This window comes from Arachis ipaensis, chromosome B2 (assembly GCF_059453495.1).
Source record: "Arachis ipaensis isolate K30076 ecotype BB chromosome B2, ASM5945349v1, whole genome shotgun sequence".
Classification (NCBI taxonomy): domain Eukaryota; kingdom Viridiplantae; phylum Streptophyta; class Magnoliopsida; order Fabales; family Fabaceae; genus Arachis; species Arachis ipaensis.
The window spans coordinates 73,544,350-73,564,305 of NC_142437.1; the positions used below are offsets into that span (position 1 = coordinate 73,544,350).

The 19,956-nt window shown below is 38.9% G+C and overlaps 2 non-coding genes across 2 annotated transcripts; one reads left to right on the forward strand and one right to left on the reverse strand.

Annotated features, from left to right (window-relative positions):
• Positions 1–8,767: 8,767 nt before the first annotated feature.
• Positions 8,768–8,875, reverse strand: LOC148574391 (small nucleolar RNA R71). The gene has a single exon (XR_015906186.1). It is a non-coding gene; the product is annotated as a small nucleolar RNA R71 (small nucleolar RNA).
• Positions 8,876–16,471: 7,596 nt separating this feature from the next.
• Positions 16,472–16,579, forward strand: LOC148574392 (small nucleolar RNA R71). Its single transcript, XR_015905700.1, has one exon. It is a non-coding gene; the product is annotated as a small nucleolar RNA R71 (small nucleolar RNA).
• Positions 16,580–19,956: the final 3,377 nt, after the last annotated feature.

The following is a 19,956-nucleotide window of genomic DNA, read 5'->3' on the forward strand; positions in this document are numbered from 1 at the left end:
AGGATCTCTATTATTATTATCATTTTTCTGGCCATTCTTCCTTGTCATATGAGCAGGAGCAAGGATAAGAACACTCTTGTGGAAGCAGATCCAAAACCTGAAAGGACTCTGAAGAGAAAATTAAGAGAAGCTAAAATACAACAATCCAGATATAACCTTTCAGAAATTTTTGAACAGGCAAAGGAGATGGCAGCCGAAAATAATAATAATGTAAGGAAGATGCTTGGTGACTTTACTGCACCTAATTCCAATTTACATGGAAGAAGCATCTCCATTCCTGCCATTGGAGCAAACAACTTTGAGCTGAAACCTCAATTAGTTTCTCTGATGCAGCAGAACTGCAAGTTTCATGGACTTCCATCTGAAGATCCTTTTCAGTTCTTAACTGAATTCTTGCAGATATGTGATACTGTTAAGACTAATGGAATAGATTCAGAAGTCTACAGGCTCATGCTTTTCCCTTTTGCTGTAAGAGACAGAGCTAGATTATGGTTGGATTCTCAACCTAAAGACAGCCTGAACTCTTGGGATAAGCTGGTCACGGCTTTCTTAGCCAAGTACTTTCCTCCTCAAAAGCTGAGCAAGCTAAGAGCTGATGTTCAAACCTTCAGACAGAAAGAAGGTGAATCTCTCTATGAAGCTTGGGAAAGATACAAACAGTTGACCAAAAAGTGTCCTTCTGACATGCTTTCAGAATGGACCATCCTGGATATATTCTATGATGGTTTATCTGAGCTATCAAAGATGTCACTGGACACTTCTGCAGGTGGATCCATTCACCTAAAGAAAACGCCTGCAGAAGCTCAAGAACTCATTGACATGGTTGCTAATAACCAGTTCATGTACACTTCTGAAAGGAATCCTGTGAGCAATGGGACGCCTATGAAGAAGGGAGTTCTTGAAGTTGATACTCTGAATGCCATATTGGCTCAGAATAAAATATTGACTCAGCAAGTCAATATGATCTCTCAGAGTCTGCATGGAATGCAAGCTGCATCCGACAGTACTCAAGAGGCATCTTCTGAAGAAGAAGCCTATGATCCTGAGAACCCTGCAATAGCAGAGGTAAATTACTTAGGTGAACCTTATGGAAACACCTATAACTCAACATGGAGAAATCATCCAAATTTCTCATGGAAGGATCAAAAGCCTCAACAAGGCTTTAATAATGGTGGAAGAAACAGGTTTAGCAATAGCAAGCCTTTTCCACCATCAACTCAGCAACAGACAGAGAACTCTGAACAAAATGCTTCTAATTTAGCAAATCTAGTCTCTGATCTATCTAAGGCCACTGTAAGTTTCATGAATGAAACAAGGTCTTCCCTTAGAAATTTGGAAGCACAAGTGGGCCAGCTGAGTAAAAGGATCACTGAAATCCCTACTAGTACTCTCCCAAGCAATACAGAAGAGAACCCAAAAGGAGAGTGCAAGGCCATTGACATAAGTGCCATGGCCGAACCTGTGAGGAAAGGAGAGGACGTGAATCCCAAGGAGGAAGACCTCCTGGGACGTCCAGTGATCAATAAGGAGCTTCCCTCTGGGGAATCAAAGGACTCTGGGGCTCATCTAGAGACTATAGAGATCCCATTGAACCTCCTTATGCCCTTCATGAGCTCTGATGAGTATTCCTCTTCTGAAGAGAATGAGGATGTCACTGAAGAGCAAACTGCCAAGTTTCTTGGTGCAATCATGAAGCTGAATGCCAAATTATTTGGCATTGATGCTTGGGAAGTTGAACCTCCCTTGTTCATCAATGAACTAAGTGATCTGGATCAACTAACATTGCCTCAGAAGAGACAGGATCCTGGAAAGTTCATAATACCCTGCACCATAGGCACCATGATCTTTAAGGCTCTGTGTGACCTTGGTTCAGGAATAAACCTCATGCCCCTCTCTGTGATAGAGAAACTGGGAATCTATGGGGTGCAAGCTGCTAAAATCTCACTAGAGATGGCAGACAGCTCAAGAAGACAGGCTTATGGACAAGTAGAAGATGTATTAGTAAAGGTTGAGGGCCCTTACATACCTACTGATTTCATAGTCCTGGATACTGGAAAGGAAGAGGATGAATCCATCATCCTAGGAAGACCTTTCCTGGCCACAGCAAGAGCTGTGATTGATGTTGACAGAGGTGAAATAGTCCTTCAATGGAATGAGAACTCCCTTGTATTCAAGGATCTCCCTCTGCAACCATGGAGAGGAAGCATGAAAAGCTTCTCTCAAAGCAGAGTCAACCAGAGCCCCCACAGTCAAACTCTAAGTTTGGTGTTGGGAGGCCACAACCAAACTCTAAGTTTGGTGTTGAACTCCCATATCCAAACTCTAAGTTTGGTGTTGGAGAGTCTCAACAAAGCTCTGCACATCTGTGAGGCTCCATGAGAGCCCACTGTCAAGCTATTGACATTAAAGAAGCGCTTGTTGGGAGGCAACCCAATGTGTATCTAATTCTTATTTTTCATGTTTTCTTAGGTTCATGATCATGTGGAGTCACAAAATAAATATAAAAATTGAAAACAGAATCAAAAACAGCAGAAGAAAAATCACACCCTGGAGGAGCATCTGTCTGGCGTTCAAACGCCAGAACAGAGCATAGTTATGGCGCTGAACGCCCAGAATGGGAGCATCCTGGCGCTGAATGCCCAGAACAAGCATGGTTCTGGCGTTCAACGCCAGAAATGGCAGCAAAGGGGCGTTGAACGCCCAAAACGGGCACCAACCTAGCGCTGAACGCCCAGAGTTGTGTGCAAAGGCATTTTACATGCCTAATTTGGTGCAGGGATGTAAATGCCTTGACACCTCAGGATCTGTGGACCCCACAGGATCATCCCAGGATCTGTGGACCCCACAGGATCCCCACCTACCTCATCATCTCTCTTTCCATTCATGATCATCCCTTCTGTTTTCCATTTACCACTCACATCCATACACCCACTACCTTCAAAATTCAACATCTCTCTCCCACCCAATCCCACCCATATGGCCGAATACACACTCTCATCCATCTCCTCCATATCTTCTTCTTATTCTTCTATTCTTTCTTCTTTTGCTCGAGGGCGAGCAACATTCTAAGTTTGGTGTGGTAAAAGCATAGCTTTTTTGTTTTTTTCCATAACCATTGATGGCACCTAAGGCCAGAGAAACCTCTAGAAAGAGGAAAGGGAAGACAAAAGCTTCCATCAAGGGTCTATAGCTCAGTGGTAGAACATTTGACTGCAAATCAAGAGATCCCTGAGATACCTCAGGGGATACATTTTCTTCCACACAATTATTGGAAGCAACTAAGGGTGGAACATCAAGAGCACTCCATCATCCTTCATGAAATCAGAGAAGATCTAAAAAGCAATGAAGGAGGAGCAACAAAGACAAGGAAGAGACATAGAAGAGCTCAAGGACATCACTAAGGTGGACTCATTCCTTGTTCTTACTTTCTCTGTTTTTCGTTTTTATATGTTATGTGCTTATATATGTTTGTGTCTTCATTACATGATCATTAGTAATTAGTAACTATGTCTTAAAGTTATAAATGTCCTATGAATCCATCACCTCTCTTAAATGAAAAGTATTTTAATTCAAAAGAACAAGAAGTACATGAGTTTCGAATTTATCCTTGAACTTAGTTTAATTATATTGATGTGGTGACAATGCTTCTTGTTTTCTGAATGTATGCTTGAACAGTGCATATGTCTTTTGAAGTTGTTGTTTAAGAATGTTAAATATGTTGGCTCTTGAAAGAATGATGACTAGGAGACATGTTATTTGATAATCTGAAAAATCATAAAAATGATTCTTGAAGCAAGAAAAAGCAGCAAAGAACAAAGCTTGCAGAAAAAAAAAATAGAAAGAAAAAAAAAATAGGCGAAAAAAAAAATATAAAGAAAAAGAAAAAGCAAGCAGAAAAAGCCAAAAGCTCTTAAAACCAAGAGGCAAGAGCAAAAAGCCAATAACCCTTAAAACCAAAAGGCAAGGGCAAATAAAAAGGATCCCAAGGCTTTGAGCATCAGTGGATAGGAGGGCCTAAAAGGAATAAAATCCTGGTCTAAGCGGCTAAACCAAGCTGTCCCTAACCATGTGCTTGTGGCGTGTAGGTGTCAAGTGAAAACTTGAGACTGAGCGGTTAAAGTCAAGGTCCAAAGCAAAAAAAAAGAGTGTGCTTAAGAACCCTGGACACCTCTAATTGGGGACTTTAGCAAAGCTGAGTCACAATCTGAAAAGGTTCACCCAATTATGTGTCTGTGGCATTTATGTATCCGGTGGTAATACTGGAAAACAAAGTGCTTAGGGCCACGGCCAAGACTCATAAAATAGCTGTGTTCAAGAATCATCATACTGAATTAGGAGAATCAATAACACTATCTGAACTCTGAGTTCCTATAGATGCCAATCATTCTGAACCTCAATGGATAAAGTGAGATGCCAAAACTATTCAAGAGGCAAAAAGCTATAAGTCCCGCTCATATGATTGAAGCTCTGTTTCATTGATAGTTTGGAATTTATAGTATATTCTATTCTTTTTATCCTATTTTGATTTTCAGTTGCTTGGGGACAAGCAACAATTTAAGTTTGGTGTTGTGATGAGCGGATAATTTATACGCTTTTTGACATTGTTTTTAGTATGTTTTTAGTAGGATCTAGTTACTTTTAGGGATGTTTTTAATAGATTTTGTGTTAAATTCACATTTCTGGACTTTACTATGAGTTTGTGTGTTTTTCTGTGATTTCAGGTATTTTCTGGCTGAAATTGAGGGACTTGAGCAGAAATCAGATTCAGAGGTTGAAAAAGGACTGCTGATGCTGTTGGATTCTGACTTCCCTGCACTCAAAGTGGATTTTCTGGAGCTACAGAACTCGAAATGGCGCGCTTCCAATTGCGTTAGAAAGTAGACATCCAGGGCTTTCCAGCAATGTCTAATAGTCCATACTTTGGCCAGGAATTGACGACGTAAACTGGCATTCAACGCCAGCCTTCTGCCCAAATTTGGCGTCCAGCGCCAGAAAAGGATCCAAAACCAGAGTTGAACGCCCAAACTGGCACAAAAACTGGCGTTCAACTCCACAAATGGCCTCTGCACGTGCAACACTTAAGCTCAGCCCAAACACACACCAAGTGGGCCCCGGAAGTGGATTTATACATCAAATACTTACTCATGTAAACCCTAGTAGCTAGTTTATTATAAATAGGACCTCTTACTATTGTATTAGGCATCTTTGGATTACCTTATGATCCTTTGATCACGTTTTAGGGGGCTGGCCATCTCGGCCATGCCTGGACCTTCACTTATGTATTTTCAACGGTAGAGTTTCTACACTCCATAGATTAAGGTGTGGAGCTCTGCTATTCCTCAAAGATTAATGCAAAGTACTACTATTTTCTATTCAATTCTTCTTATTTCGCTTCTAAGATATCCATTCGCACCCAAGAACGTGATGAAGGTGATGATTATGTGTGACGCTCATCATCCTTCCCCCTTATGAACGCGTGCCTGACAAACACTTCCGTTCTACATGAATTAAGCTAGAATGAGTATCTCTTAGATCTCCTAACCGGAATCTTCGTGGCGTAAGCTAGAATGATGGCGGCATTCAAGAGAATCCAGAAAGTCTAAACCTTGTCTGTGGTATTCCGAGTAGGATTCAATGATTGAATGACTGTGACGAGCTTCAAACTCGCGAGTGCTGGGCGTTAGTGACAGACGCAAAAGGAGGGTGAATCCTATTCCAGCATGATCGAGAACCGACAGATGAATAGCCGTGCCGTGACAGGGTGCGTGAGCATATGATTCACTGAGAGGAGGGGATGTAGCCACTGACAACGGTGATGCCCTTGCATACAGCCAGCCATGGAAAGGAGTAAGACTGATTGGATGAAGATAGCAGGAAAGCAGAGGTTCAGAGGAAAGAAAAGCATCTCCATTCGCTTATCTGAAATTCCTGCCAATGAATCTACATAAGTATCTCTATCCCTTTTATTGTTTATTTTAATCTAATAAAGTATCATGTTTAAATCCGCCTGACTGAGATTTACAAGGTGACCATAGCTTGCTTCAAGCCAACAATCTCTGTGGGATCGACCCTTACTCACGTAAGGTTTATTACTTGGACGACCCAGTACACTTGCTGGTTAGTTGAACGGAGTTGTGTCCACACATAGTAAAGAGCCATAATAATGATTCAATACAATTATATATTGTTAATCTCACACAAGTACAAAGAACATGGAACAAAATTTCGTGCACCAAGTTTTTGGCGCCGTTGCCGGGGATTGTTCGAGTTTGGACAACTGACGGTTCATCTTGTTGCTCAGATTAGGTAATTTTCTTTTTATTTTCTTTTCAAAAATTTTTCAAAAATATTTTCAAAAATCTCTCATATATTTTCGAAAAAAAAAATAAAAAATAAAAAATAATAATAATAAAAATGTTTTCAAAAATAAATTATTCTATGGCTTCGAAATTTTTAAGAATGAATTCTAGTGTTTCATGAAATATGTTGAATCATATCTGGCTGTAAAGCCATACCCAAACTACTTTGGGATTGGTATTCAACTAATCACTTCAGCCCATGTAATTATATGTTGCATCCTGGCTGGCTGTAAAGCCATGTCTAAATTTATTTGGACTGAGGCAGCAATTTGTTATCAAGAGCAAGCTAGTTGGAGTTAATCCACCTGCTACTGTTTCTGATTTACATACTAAAGCTTGGCTGGCTATTAAGCCATGCCTGACCCTTTGATTGGAGCTTTAGAGCATAAGATTCCTGGAATTCATATAAAAAATTTTTGAATCCTTATTTTTCTTTTTTTTAAATAATTTTCGAAAAATATAAATAAAAATCCAAAAAAATTTGAAAATCATAAAAATCAAAAATATTTTCTGTTTCTTGTTTGAGTCTTGAGTCATATTATAAGTTTGATGTCACATGCATATGCATCTAGCATTTTTCGAAAATATCATGCATTCATAGTGTTCTTCATGATCTTCAAGTTGTTCTTGGTAAGTCTTCTTGTTTGATCTTGATGATTTTTTGTTTTGTGTCTTTTCATGTTTATCATATGCATTCTTGAATTCTTAGTGTCTAAGCATTAAAGAATTCTAAGTTTGGTGTCTTGCATGTTTTCTTTGCATTAAAAAAAATTTTTCAAAAATGTGTTCTTGATGTTCATCATAATCTTCAAAGTGTTCTTGGTGTTCATCTTGACATTCATAGCATTCTTGCATGCATCACATGTTTTGATCTAAAAATTTCATGCATTGCATAATTTTCATGTTTTTCATAAAAATTTTAAAAATAAAAAAATATCTTTCCTTTTTTCTCTCATCAAATTCGAAAATTTGGATTGACTTTTTCAAAAATTTTAAAAATCAAGTTGTTGCCAATGAGTCAAATCAAATTTTCAATTTGAAAATATTATCTTTTTCAAAATCTTTTTCAAAAATCAAATCTTTTTCAAAATCCTTAGTTATTTTCGAAAATTCCAAAAATATTTTTCAAAAATCTTTTTCTTATTTTTATATAAAATTTTCGAAAATAACTAAACAATTAATGTTTTGATTCAAAAATTTGAAGTTTGTTACTTGCTTGTTAAGAAAGATTCAAACTTTAAGTTCTAGAATCATATCTTGTGATTTCTTATGAATCAAGTCATTAATTGTGATTTTAAAAATCAAATCTTTTTCAAAACTAATCCTATCATATCTTTTCAAAATATCTTCTTATCTTATCTTGTTCAAAAATATCTTTTCAAAATATCTTCTCTAACTTCCTAACTTCCTATCTTTTCAAAATTTGTTTCAACTAACTAACTAACTTTTTGTTTGTTTCTTATCTTTTTCAAAACCACCTAACTAACTCTCTCTCTCTCAATTTCGAAAATATCTCCCCCCTTTTTCAAAATTTCTTTTTAATTAACTATTATTTTAAATTTTAAATTCTAATTTTCGAAAAAAAAAAATTTCGAAAAAAAATACTAACAATTTTCAAAAAAAAAAACAATTTTCAAAAATCACTAACTCTTTTTCAAAATAATTTTCGAAAATTATTCCTCCCCCATCTCATTCTATTTATTCATTCATGTCCTAACATCTCATCTCACATTCCAATCCTCACAGTTGTGTTTCTTCCTTTACATCATATCCTTTATCTCCCCCTCTTCTTCTACTTACAAAGGGATCCCTATACTGTGGTATAAAGGATCTCTATTATTATTATCATTTTTCTGGCCATTCTTCCTTGTCATATGAGCAGGAGCAAGGATAAGAACATTCTTGTGGAAGCAAATCCAGAACCTGAAAGGACTCTGAAGAGAAAATTAAGAGAAGCTAAAATACAACAATCCAGAGATAACCTTTCAGAAATTTTCGAACAGGCAGAGGAGATGGCAGCCGAAAATAATAATAATGAAAGGAGGATGCTTGGTGACTTTACTGCACCTAATTCCAATTTACATGGAAGAAGCATCTCCATTCCTGCCATTGGAGCAAACAACTTTGAGCTGAAACCTCAATTAGTTTCTCTGATGCAGCAGAACTGCAAGTTTCATGGACTTCCATCTGAAGATCCTTTTCAGTTCTTAACTGAATTCTTGCAGATATGTGATACTGTAAAGACTAATGGAATAGATCCTGAAGTCTACAGGCTCATGCTTTTCCCTTTTGCTGTAAGAGACAGAGCTAGATTATGGTTGGATTCTCAACCCAAAGATAGCCTGAACTCTTGGGATAAGCTGGTCACGGCTTTCTTAGCCAAGTACTTTCCTCCTCAAAAGCTGAGCAAGCTTAGAGCGGATGTTCAAACCTTCAGACAGAAAGAAGGTGAATCCCTCTATGAAGCTTGGGAAAGATACAAACAGTTGACCAAAAAGTGTCCTTCTGACATGCTTTCAGAATGGACCATCCTGGATATATTCTATGATGGTTTATCTGAGCTATCAAAGATGTCACTGGACACTTCTGCAGGTGGATCCATTCACCTAAAGAAAACGCCTGCAGAAGCTCAAGAACTCATTGACATGGTTGCTAATAACCAGTTCATGTACACTTCTGAAAGGAATCCTGTGAATAATGGGACGCCTATGAAGAAGGGAGTTCTTGAAGTTGATACTCTGAATGCCATAATGGCTCAGAATAAAATATTGACTCAGCAAGTCAATATGATTTCTCAGAGTCTGCATGGAATGCAAGCTGCATCCAACAGTACTCAAGAGGCATCTTCTGAAGAAGAAGCTTATGATCCTGAGAACCCTGCAATAGCAGAGGTAAATTACTTAGGTGAACCTTATGGAAACACCTATAACTCAACATGGAGAAATCATCCAAATTTCTCATGAAAGGATCAAAAGCCCCAACAAGGCTTTAATAATGGTGGAAGAAACAGGTTTAGCAATAGCAAGCCTTTTCCATCATCAACTCAGCAACAGACAGAGAACTCTGAACAAAATGCTTCTAATTTAGCAAATCTAGTCTCTGATCTATCTAAGGCCACTGTAAGTTTCATGAATGAAACAAGATCTTCCATTAGAAATCTGGAAGCACAAGTGGGCCAGCTGAGTAAAAGGATCACTGAAATCCCTCCTAGTACTCTCCCAAGCAATACAGAAGAGAATCCAAAAGGAGAGTGCAAGGCCATTGACATAAGCGCCATGGCCGAACCTGAGAGGAGAGGAGAGGACGTGAATCCCAAGGAGGAAGACCTCCAGGGACGTCCAGTGATCAATAAGGAGCTTCCCTCTAGGGAACCAAAGGACTCTGAGGCTCATCTAGAGACCATAGAGATTCCATTGAACCTCCTTATGCCGTTCATGAGCTCTGATGAATATTCCTCTTCTGAAGAGAATGAGAATGTTACTGAAGAGCAAACTGCCAAGTTTCTTGGTGCAATCATGAAGCTGAATGCCAAATTATTTGGCATTGATGCTTGGGAAGTTGAACCTCCCTTGTTCATCAATGAACTAAGTGATCTGGATCAACTGACATTGCCTCAGAGGAGACAGGATCCTGGAAAGTTCATAATACCCTGTACCATAGGCACCATGATCTTTAAGGCTCTGTGTGACCTTGGTTCAGGAATAAACCTTATGCCCCTCTCTATAATGGAGAAACTGGGAATCTATGAGGTGCAAGCTGCTAAAATCTCATTAGAGATGGCAGACAGCTCTAGAAAACAGGCTTATGGACAAGTAGAGGACGTGTTAGTAAAGGTTGAAGGCCTTTACATCCCTGCTGATTTCATAGTCCTGGATACTGGAAAGGAAGAGGATGAATCCATCATCCTAGGAAGACCTTTCCTGGCCACAGCAAGAGCTGTGATTGATGTTGACAGAGGTTCATGATCATGTGGAGTCACAAAATAAACAAAAAAAATCAAAAACGGAATCAAAAACAGCAGAAGAAAAATCACACCCTGGAGGAGCATCTGTCTGGCGTTCAAACGCCAGAACAGAGCATAGTTCTGGCGCTGAACGCCCAGAATGGGAGCATCCTGGCGCTGAACGCCCAGAACAAGCATGGTTCTGGCGTTCAACGCCAGAAATGGCAGCGAATGGGCGTTGAACGCCCAAAATAGGCACCAACCTGGCGCTGAACGCCCAGAGTTGTGTGCAAAGGCATTTTACATGCCTAATTTGGTGCAGGGATGTAAATGCCTTGACACCTCAGGATCTGTGGACCCCACAGGATCATCCCAGGATCTGTGGACCCCACAGGATCCCCACCTACCTTCACTCACTCTCTTCTCTCTTCTCAATCATCCTCTATTCCCAATAAACACTCATCCCTTCTGTCTTCCATTTACCACTCACACCCATACACCCACTTACCTTCAAAAATTCAACATCTCTTCCCCACCCAATCCCGCCCATATGGCCGAATACACACAGCCATCCATCTCCTCCATATCCTCTTTTTCTTCTATTCTTTCTTCTTTTGCTCGAGGGCGAGCAACATTCTAAGTTTGGTGTGGTAAAAAGCATAGCTTTTTTGTTTTTTTTCCATAACCATTGATGGCACCTAAGGCCAGAGAAGCCTCTAGAAAGAGGAAAGGGAAGACAAAAGCTTCCATCAAGGGTCTATAGCTCAGTGGTAGAACATTTGACTGCAAATCAAGAGATCCCTGAGATACCTCAGGGGATACATTTTCTTCCACACAATTATGGGAAGCAACTAAGGGTGGAACATCAAGAGCACTCCATCATCCTTCATGAAATCAGAGAAAGATCTAAAAGCAATGAAGGAGGAGCAGCAAAGACAAGGAAGAGACATAGAAGAGCTCAAGGACATCACTAAGGTGGACTCATTCCTTGTTCTTACTCTCTCTATTTTTCGTTTTCTATGTTATGTGCTTATCTATGTTTGTGTCTTCATTACATGATCATTAGTAGTTAGTAACTTTGTCTTAAAGTTATAAATGTCCTATGAATCCATCACCTCTCTTAAATAAAAACTGTTTTAATTCAAAAAGAACAAGAAGTACATGAGTTTCGAATTTATCCTTGAACTTAGCTTAATTATATTGATGTGGTGACAATGCTTCTTGTTTTCTGAATGAATGCTTGAACAGTGCATATGTCTTTTGAAGTTGTTGTTTAAGAATGTTAAATATGTTGGCTCTTGAAAGAATGATGACTAGGAGACATGTTATTTGATAATCTGAAAAATCATAAAAATGATTCTTGAAGCAAGAAAAAGCAGCAAAGAACAAAGCTTGCAGAAAAAAAAAAAAAGAAAGAAAAAAAATAGGCAAAAAAAAATAGAAAGAAAAAGAAAAAGCAAGCAGAAAAAGCCAATAACCCTTAAAACCAAAGGGCAAGGGCAACTAAAAAGGATCCCAAGGCTTTGAGCATCAGTGGATAGGAGGGCCTAAAGGAATAAAATCCTGGTCTAAGCGGCTAAACTAAGCTGTCCCTAACCATGTGCTTGTGGCGTGTAGGTGTCAAGTGAAAACTTGAGACTGAGCGGTTAAAGTCAAGGTCCAAAGCAAAAACAAAGAGTGTGCTTAAGAACCCTGGACACCTCTAATTGGGGACTCTAAGCAAAGCTGAGTCACAATCTGAAAAGGTTCACCCAATTATGTGTCTGTGGCATTTATGTATCCGGTGGTAATACTGGAAAACAAAGTGCTTAGGGCCACGGCCAAGACTCATAAAGAAGCTGTGTTCAAGAATCATCATACTGAACTAGGAGAGTCAATAACACTATCTGAAATCTAAGTTCCTATAGATGCCAATCATTCTGAACCTCAATGGATAAAGTGAGATGCCAAAACTATTCAAGAGGCAAAAAGCTATAAGTCCCGCTCATATGATTGAAGCTCTGTTTCATTGATAGTTTGGAATTTATAGTATATTCTATTCTTTTTATCCTATTTTGATTTTTAGTTGCTTGAGGACAAGCAACAATTTAAGTTTGGTGTTGTGATGAGCGGATAATTTATACGCTTTTTGACATTGTTTTTAGTATGTTTTTAGTAGGATCTAGTTACTTTTAGGGATGTTTTCAATAGATTTTGTGTTAAATTCACATTTCTGGACTTTACTATGAGTTTGTGTGTTTTTCTGTGATTTCAGGTATTTTCTGGCTGAAATTGAGGGACTTGAGCAGAAATCAGATTCAGAGGTTGAAAAAGGACTGCTGATGCTGTTGGATTCTGACTTCCCTGCACTCAAAGTGGATTTTCTGGAGCTACAGAACTCGAAATGGCGCGCTTCCAATTGCGTTGGAAAGTCGACATCCAGGGCTTTCCAGCAATATATAATAGTCCATATTTTGGCCAAGAATTGACGACGTAAACTGGCGTTCAACGCCAGCCTTCTGCCCAAATCTGGCGTCCAGCGCCAGAAAAGGATCCAAAACCAGAGTTGAACGCCCAAACTGGCACAGAAACTGGCGTTCAACTCCACAAATGGCCTCTGCACGTGTAACACTCAAGCCCAAGCCCAAGCACACACCAAGTGGGCCCCGGAAGTGGATTTATGCATCAATTACTTACTCATGTAAACCCTAGTGACTAGTTTATTATAAATAGGACCTCTTACTATTGTATTAGGCATCTTTGGACGCCTGGTTCTTAGATCAGAGGGGCTGGCCTCTCGGCCATGCCTGGACCTTCACTTATGTATTTTCATACGGTAGAGTTTCTACACTCCATAGATTAAGGTGTGGAGCTCTGCTGTTCCTCAAAGATTAATGCAAAGTACTACTGTTTTCTATTCAATTCTTCTTATTTCACTTCTAAGATATCCATTCGCACCCAAGAACTTGATGAAGGTGATGATTATGTGTGACGCTCATCATCCTTCTCCCTTATGAACGCGTGCCTGACAAACACTTCCGTTCTACATGAATTAAGCTAGAATGAATATCTCTTAGATCTCCTAACCAGAATCTTCGTGGTGTACGCTAGAATGATGGCGGCATTCAAGAGAATCCGGAAGGTCTAAACCTTGTCTGTGGTATTCTGAGTAGGATTCAATGATTGAATGACTGTGACGAGCTTCAAACTCGCGATTGTTGGGCGTTAGTGACAGACGCAAAAGGAGGGTGAATCCTATTCCAGCATGATCGAGAACCGACAGATGAATAGCCGTGCCGTGACAGGGTGCGTGAGCATATGATTCACTGAGAGGAGGGGATGTAGCCACTGACAACGGTGATGCCCTTGCATATAGCCAGCCATGGAAGGAGTAAGACTGATTGGATGAAGATAGCAGGAAAGCAGAGGTTCAGAGGAAAGAAAAGCATCTCCATTCGCTTATCTGAAATTCCTGCCAATGAATCTACATAAGTATCTCTATCCCTTTTATTGTTTATTTTAATCTAATAAAGTATCATGTTTAAATCCGCCTGACTGAGATTTACAAGGTGACCATAGCTTGCTTCAAGCCAACAATCTCTGTGGGATCGACCCTTACTCACGTAAGGTTTATTACTTGGACGACCCAGTACACTTGCTGGTTAGTTGAACGGAGTTGTGTCCACACATAGTAAAGAGCCATAATAATGATTCAATACAATTATATATTGTTAATCTCACACAAGTACAAAGAACATGGAACAAAATTTCGTACTCGCCCTCGAGCAAAAGAAGAAAGAATAGAAGAAGAAGAAGAAGAAGATATGGAGGAGATGGATGGATGTGTGTATTCGGCCATATGGGTGGGATTGGGTGGGAGAGAGATGTTGAATTTTGAAGGTAGTGGTTGTATGGATATGAGTGGTAAATGGAAAATAGAAGGGATGATCATGAATGGGAAGAGAGATGATGAGGTAGGTGGGGATCCTGTGGGGTCCACAGATCCTGGGATGATCCTGTGGGGTCCACAGATCCTGAGATGATCCTGTGGGGTCCACAGATCCTGAGGTGTCAAGGCATTTACATCCCTGCACCAATTTAGGCATGTAAAATGCCCTTGCACACAACTCTGGGCGTTCAGCGCCAGGTTGGTGCCCATTTTGGGCGTTCAACGCCCCTTTGCTGCCATTTCTGGCGTTGAACGCCAGAACCATGCTTGTTCTGGGTGTTCAACAGCAGGATGCTCCCATTCTGGGCGTTCAGCGCCAGAACTATGCTCTGTTCTGGCGTTTGAACGCCAGACAGATGCTCCTCCAGGGTGTGATTTTTCTTCTGCTGTTTTTGATTCTGTTTTCAATTTTTATATTTATTTTGTGACTCCTCATGATCATGAACCTATAAAGACACATAACTAAGAAAAATATAGTTAGATAAATAAACATTGGGTTGCCTCCCAACAAGCGCTTCTTTAATGTCAATAGCTTGACAGTGGGCTCTCATGGAGCCTCACAGATGTGCAGAGCTTTGTTGAGACTCTCCAACACCAAACTTAGAGTTTGGATATGGGAGTTCAACACCAAACTTAGAGTTTGGTTGTGGCCTCCCAACACCACTTAGAGTTTGACTGTGGGGGCTCTGGTTGACTCTGCTTGGAGAGAAGCTTTTTCTGCTTCCTCTCCATGGTTGCAGAGGGAGATCCTTGAGTTTTAAACACAAGGGAGTTCTCATTCCATTGAAGGAATATTTCACCTCTGTCAACATCAATCACAGCTCTTGCTGTGGCCAGGAAAGGTCTTCCTAGGATGATGGATTCATCCTCTTCCTTTCCAGTATCCAGGACTATGAAATCAGCAGGGATGTAAAGGCCTTCAACCTTTACTAACACGTCCTCTACTTGTCCATAAGCCTGTTTTCTTGAGCTGTCTGCCATCTCTAATGAGATTTTAGCAGCTTGCACCCCATAGATTCCCAGTTTCTCTATTACAGAGAGGGGCATGAGGTTTATTCCTGAACCAAGGTCACACAGAGCCTTAAAGATCATGGTGCCTATGGTACAGGGTATTATGAACTTTCCAGGATCCTGTCTCTTCTGAGGCAATGTCAGTTGATCCAGATCACTTAGTTCATTGATGAACAAGGGAGGTTCAACTTCCCAAGTATCAATGCCAAATAATTTGGCATTTAGCTTCATGATTGCACCAAGAAACTTGGCAGTTTGCTCTTCAGTAACATCCTCATTCTCTTCAGAAGAGGAATACTCATCAGAGCTCATGAAGGGCATAAGAAGGTTCAATGGGATCTCTATGGTCTCTAGATGGGCCCCAGAGTCCTTTGGTTCCTCAGAGGGAAGCTCCTTATTGACCACTGGACGTCCCAGGAGGTCTTCCTCCTTGGGATTCACGTCCTCTCCTCTCCTCACAGGTTCGGCCATGGCGCTTATGTCAATGGCCTTGCACTCTCCTTTTGGATTCTCTTCTATATTGCTTGGGAGAGTACTAGGAGGGATTTCAGTGATCCTTTTACTCAGCTGGCCCACTTGTGCTTCCAGATTTCTAATGGAAGACCTTGTTTCATTCATAAAACTTACAGTGGCCTTAGATAGATCAGAGACCAGATTTGCTAAATTAGAAGCATTTTGTTCAGAGTTCTCTGTCTGTTGCTGAGTTGATGATGGAAAAGGCTTGCTATTGCTAAACCTGTTTCTTCCACCATTATTAAAGCCTTGTTGAGGCTTTTGATCCTTCCATGAGAGATTTGGATGATTTCTCCATGATGAGTTATAGGTGTTTCCATAAGGTTCACCTAAGTAATTTACCTCTGCTATTGCAGGGTTCTCAGGATCATAAGCTTCTTCTTCAGAAGATGCCTCTTGAGTACTGTTGGATACAGCTTGCATTCCATGCAGACTCTGAGAGATCATATTGACTTGCTGAGTCAATATTTTATTCTGAGCCAATATGGCATTCAGAGTATCAACTTCAAGAACTCCCTTCTTCATAGGCGTCCCATTACTCACAGGATTTCTTTCAGAAGTGTACATGAACTGGTTATTAGCAACCATGTCAATGAGTTCTTGAGCTTCTGCAGGCGTTTTCTTTAGGTGAATGGATCCACCTGCAGAAGTGTCCAGTGACATTTTTGATAGCTCAGATAAACCATCATAGAATATATCCAGGATGGTCCATTTTGAAAGCATGTCAGAAGGACACTTTTTGGTCAACTGTTTGTATCTTTCCCAAGCTTCATAGAGGGATTCACCTTCTTTCTGTCTGAAGGTTTGAACATCAGCTCTAAGCTTGCTCAGCTTTTGAGGAGGAAAGTACTTGGCTAAGAAAGCCGTGACCAGCTTATCCCAAGAGTTCAGGCTGTCTTTGGGTTGAGAATCCAACCATAATCTAGCTCTGTCTCTTACAGCAAAAGGGAAAAAGCATGAGCCTGTAGACTTCAGGATCTACTCCATTAGTCTTAACAGTATCACATATCTGCAAGAATTCAGTTAAGAACTGAAAGGGATCTTCAGATGGAAGTCCATGAAACTTGCAGTTCTGCTGCATCAGAGAAACTAATTGAGGTTTCAGCTCAAAGTTGTTTGCTCCAATGGCAGGAATGGAGATGCTTCTTCCATGTAAATTGGAATTAGGTGCAGTGAAGTCACCAAGCACCTTCCTTATATTATTATTATTTTCGGCTGCCATCTCCTTTTTCTGTTCAAAAATTTCTGAAAGGTTATCTCTGGATTGTTGTATTTTAGCTTCTCTTAATTTTTTTTTTCAGAGTCCTTTCAGGTTCTGGATCTGCTTTAACAAGAATGTTCTTGTCCTTGCTCCTGCTCATATGACAAAGAAGATGGCACAGAAAAAATAGTAATAATAATATGGATCCTTTATACCACAGTATAGGGATCCTTGTGTTAGTAGAAGAAAAGAAGGGAAGAAAATCTGAATTCAGAGAGAGAGGGGGTTCGGATTTTTGGAGAGTTGAAGGAAAGATGTTAGTATATCAATAAACAAATAGAAGAAGATGAGAGGGGGAAGTGAATTTTCGAAAACAATTTTTGAAAAAGAGTTAGTGATTTTTTAAAATAGTTTTTGAAAAAGGTTAGTATTTTTTTCGAAATTTTTTTTTATATAAAAAAATAAAAATAATTAGTTAATAAAAAAGAAATTTTTGAAAAAGAGGGAAGATATTTTCGAAAATTAGGGAGAGAGAGTTAGTTAGGTAGTTTTGAAAAAGTTAAGAAACAAACAAAAAGTTAGTTAGTTAGTTGAAACAAATTTTGAAAAGGTAAGAAGTTAGGAAGTTAGAAAAGATATTTTGAAATCAAATTTTTGAAAAAGATAAGAAGATATTTTTGAAAAGATATGATTGAAATTAGTTTTGAAAAAGATTTGATTTTTAAAATCACAATTAATGACTTAATTCACAAGAAATCATAAGATATGATTCTAGAACTTAAAGTTTGAATCTTTCTTAACAAGCAAGTAACAAACTTGAAATTTTTGAATCAAAACATTAATTGTTATTTTTATTTTCGAAAATTTGGTATAAAAATAAGAAAAAGATTTTTGAAAAATATTTTTGAAATTTTCGAAAATAACTAAGAATTTTGAAAAAGATTTGATTTTTGAAAAAGATTTTGAAAAAGATAAGATTTTCAAATTGAAAATTTGATTTGACTCATGAGAAACAACTTGATTTTAAAAATTTTTGAAAAAGTCAACTCAAATTTTCGAATTTGATGAGAGAAAAAGGGAAAGATATTTTTTGATTTTTTTTAATTTTTATGAAAACATGAAAATTATGCAATGCATGAAATTTTTAGATCAAAACAATGAATGCATGCAAGAATGCTATGAATGTCAAGATGAACACCAAGAACACTATGAAGATCATGATGAACATCAAGAACATATTTTTGAAAAATTTTTAATGCAAAGAAAACATGCAAGACACCAAACTTAGAATTCTTTAATGCTTACGCACTAAGAATTCAAGAATGCATATGATAAACATGAAAAGACACAAAACAAAAAATCATCAAGATCAAACAAGAAGACTTACCAAGAACAACTTGAAGATCATGAAGAACACCATGAATGCATAAAATTTTCGAAAAATGCAAGATGCACATGCAATTGACACCAAACTTATAACATGACTCAAGACTCAAACAAGAACACAAAAAAATATTCTTTTGATTTTTATGATTTTCTAATTTTTTTTTGGATTTTTGTATAAATTTTTTTTGAAAACATTTGGGAAAAAGGAAGTAATGAATTCATAGTCCTCAATCAAAATCCTGGGAATTAGACATGGCTTCATGGCCAGTCAAGCTAAAACATGTTATATGAAACACTAGAATTCATTCTTAAAATTTTTGAAGAAAAATATATTTTTGAAAACATTTTTTTTTTCGAAAACAGGTGAGAAGATTTTTTTGAAAAATTTTTGAAAATAAAAAGAAAATTACCTAATCTGAGCAACAAGATGAACCGTCAGTTGTCCAAATTCGAACAATCCCCGGCAACGGCGCCAAAAACTTGGTGCTGTTGCCGGATCAAACTTGGCACTGATGTTACCGGACCAAAAGCTTGCCGAAAACTCAAACAATCCCCGGCAACGGCGCCAAAAACTTGGTGCACGAAATTGTGATCTCCAGGCTCGAACAAATCCTGGTAATGCCTCCAAAGCTTGGTGCTCTGATCTTAATTCATATTTGTCACAACTTCGATACAACTAACCAGCAAGTGCACTGGGTCGTCCAAGTAATACCTTACGTGAGTAAGGGTCGAATCCCATGGAGATTGTTGGTATGAAGCAAACTATGGTCACCTTGTAAATCTCAGTCAGGCAGATATAAATTGATAATGGTGTTTTCGAATATTATATAATAAAATAGGGATAGAGATACTTATGTAATTCATTGGTAGGAATTTCAGATAAGCGAATGGAGATGCTTTTCGTTCTTCTGAACCTCTGCTTTCCTGCTATCTTCATCCAATCAGTCTCATTCCTTTCCATGGCTGGCTTTATGTGATACATCACCACTGTCAATGGCTACTTTCGGTCATCTCACGGGAAAATGATCCAATGCCCTGTCACGGCACGGCTAATCGTCTGGAGGCATCACCCTTGTCAATGGCTTCATCTTATCCTCTCAGTGAATAATATGCTCACGCACCCTGTCACGGCACGGCTATTCATCTGTCGGTTCTCGATCATGCTGGAATAGGATTTACTATCCTTTTGCGTCTGTCACTAACGCCCTGCAATCGCGAGTTAGGAGCTCGTCACAGTCATTCAATCATTGAATCCTACTCGGAATACCACAGACAAGGTTTAGACTTTCCGGATTCTCTTGAATGCCGCCATCATTTTAGCTTACGCCACGAAGATTCTGGTTAGGAGATCTAAGAGATACTCATTCTAGCTTAATTCATGTAGAACAGAAGTGTTTGTCAGGCACGCGTTCATAAGGGAGAAGGATGATGAGCGTCACACATAATCATCACCTTCATCATGTTCTTGGGTGCGAATGGATATCTTAGAAGAGAAATAAGAAGAATTGAATAGAAAACAGTAGTACTTTGCATTAATCTTTGAGGAACAGCAGAGCTCCACACCTTAATCTATGGAGTGTAGAAACTCTACCGTTAAAAATACATAAGTGAAGGT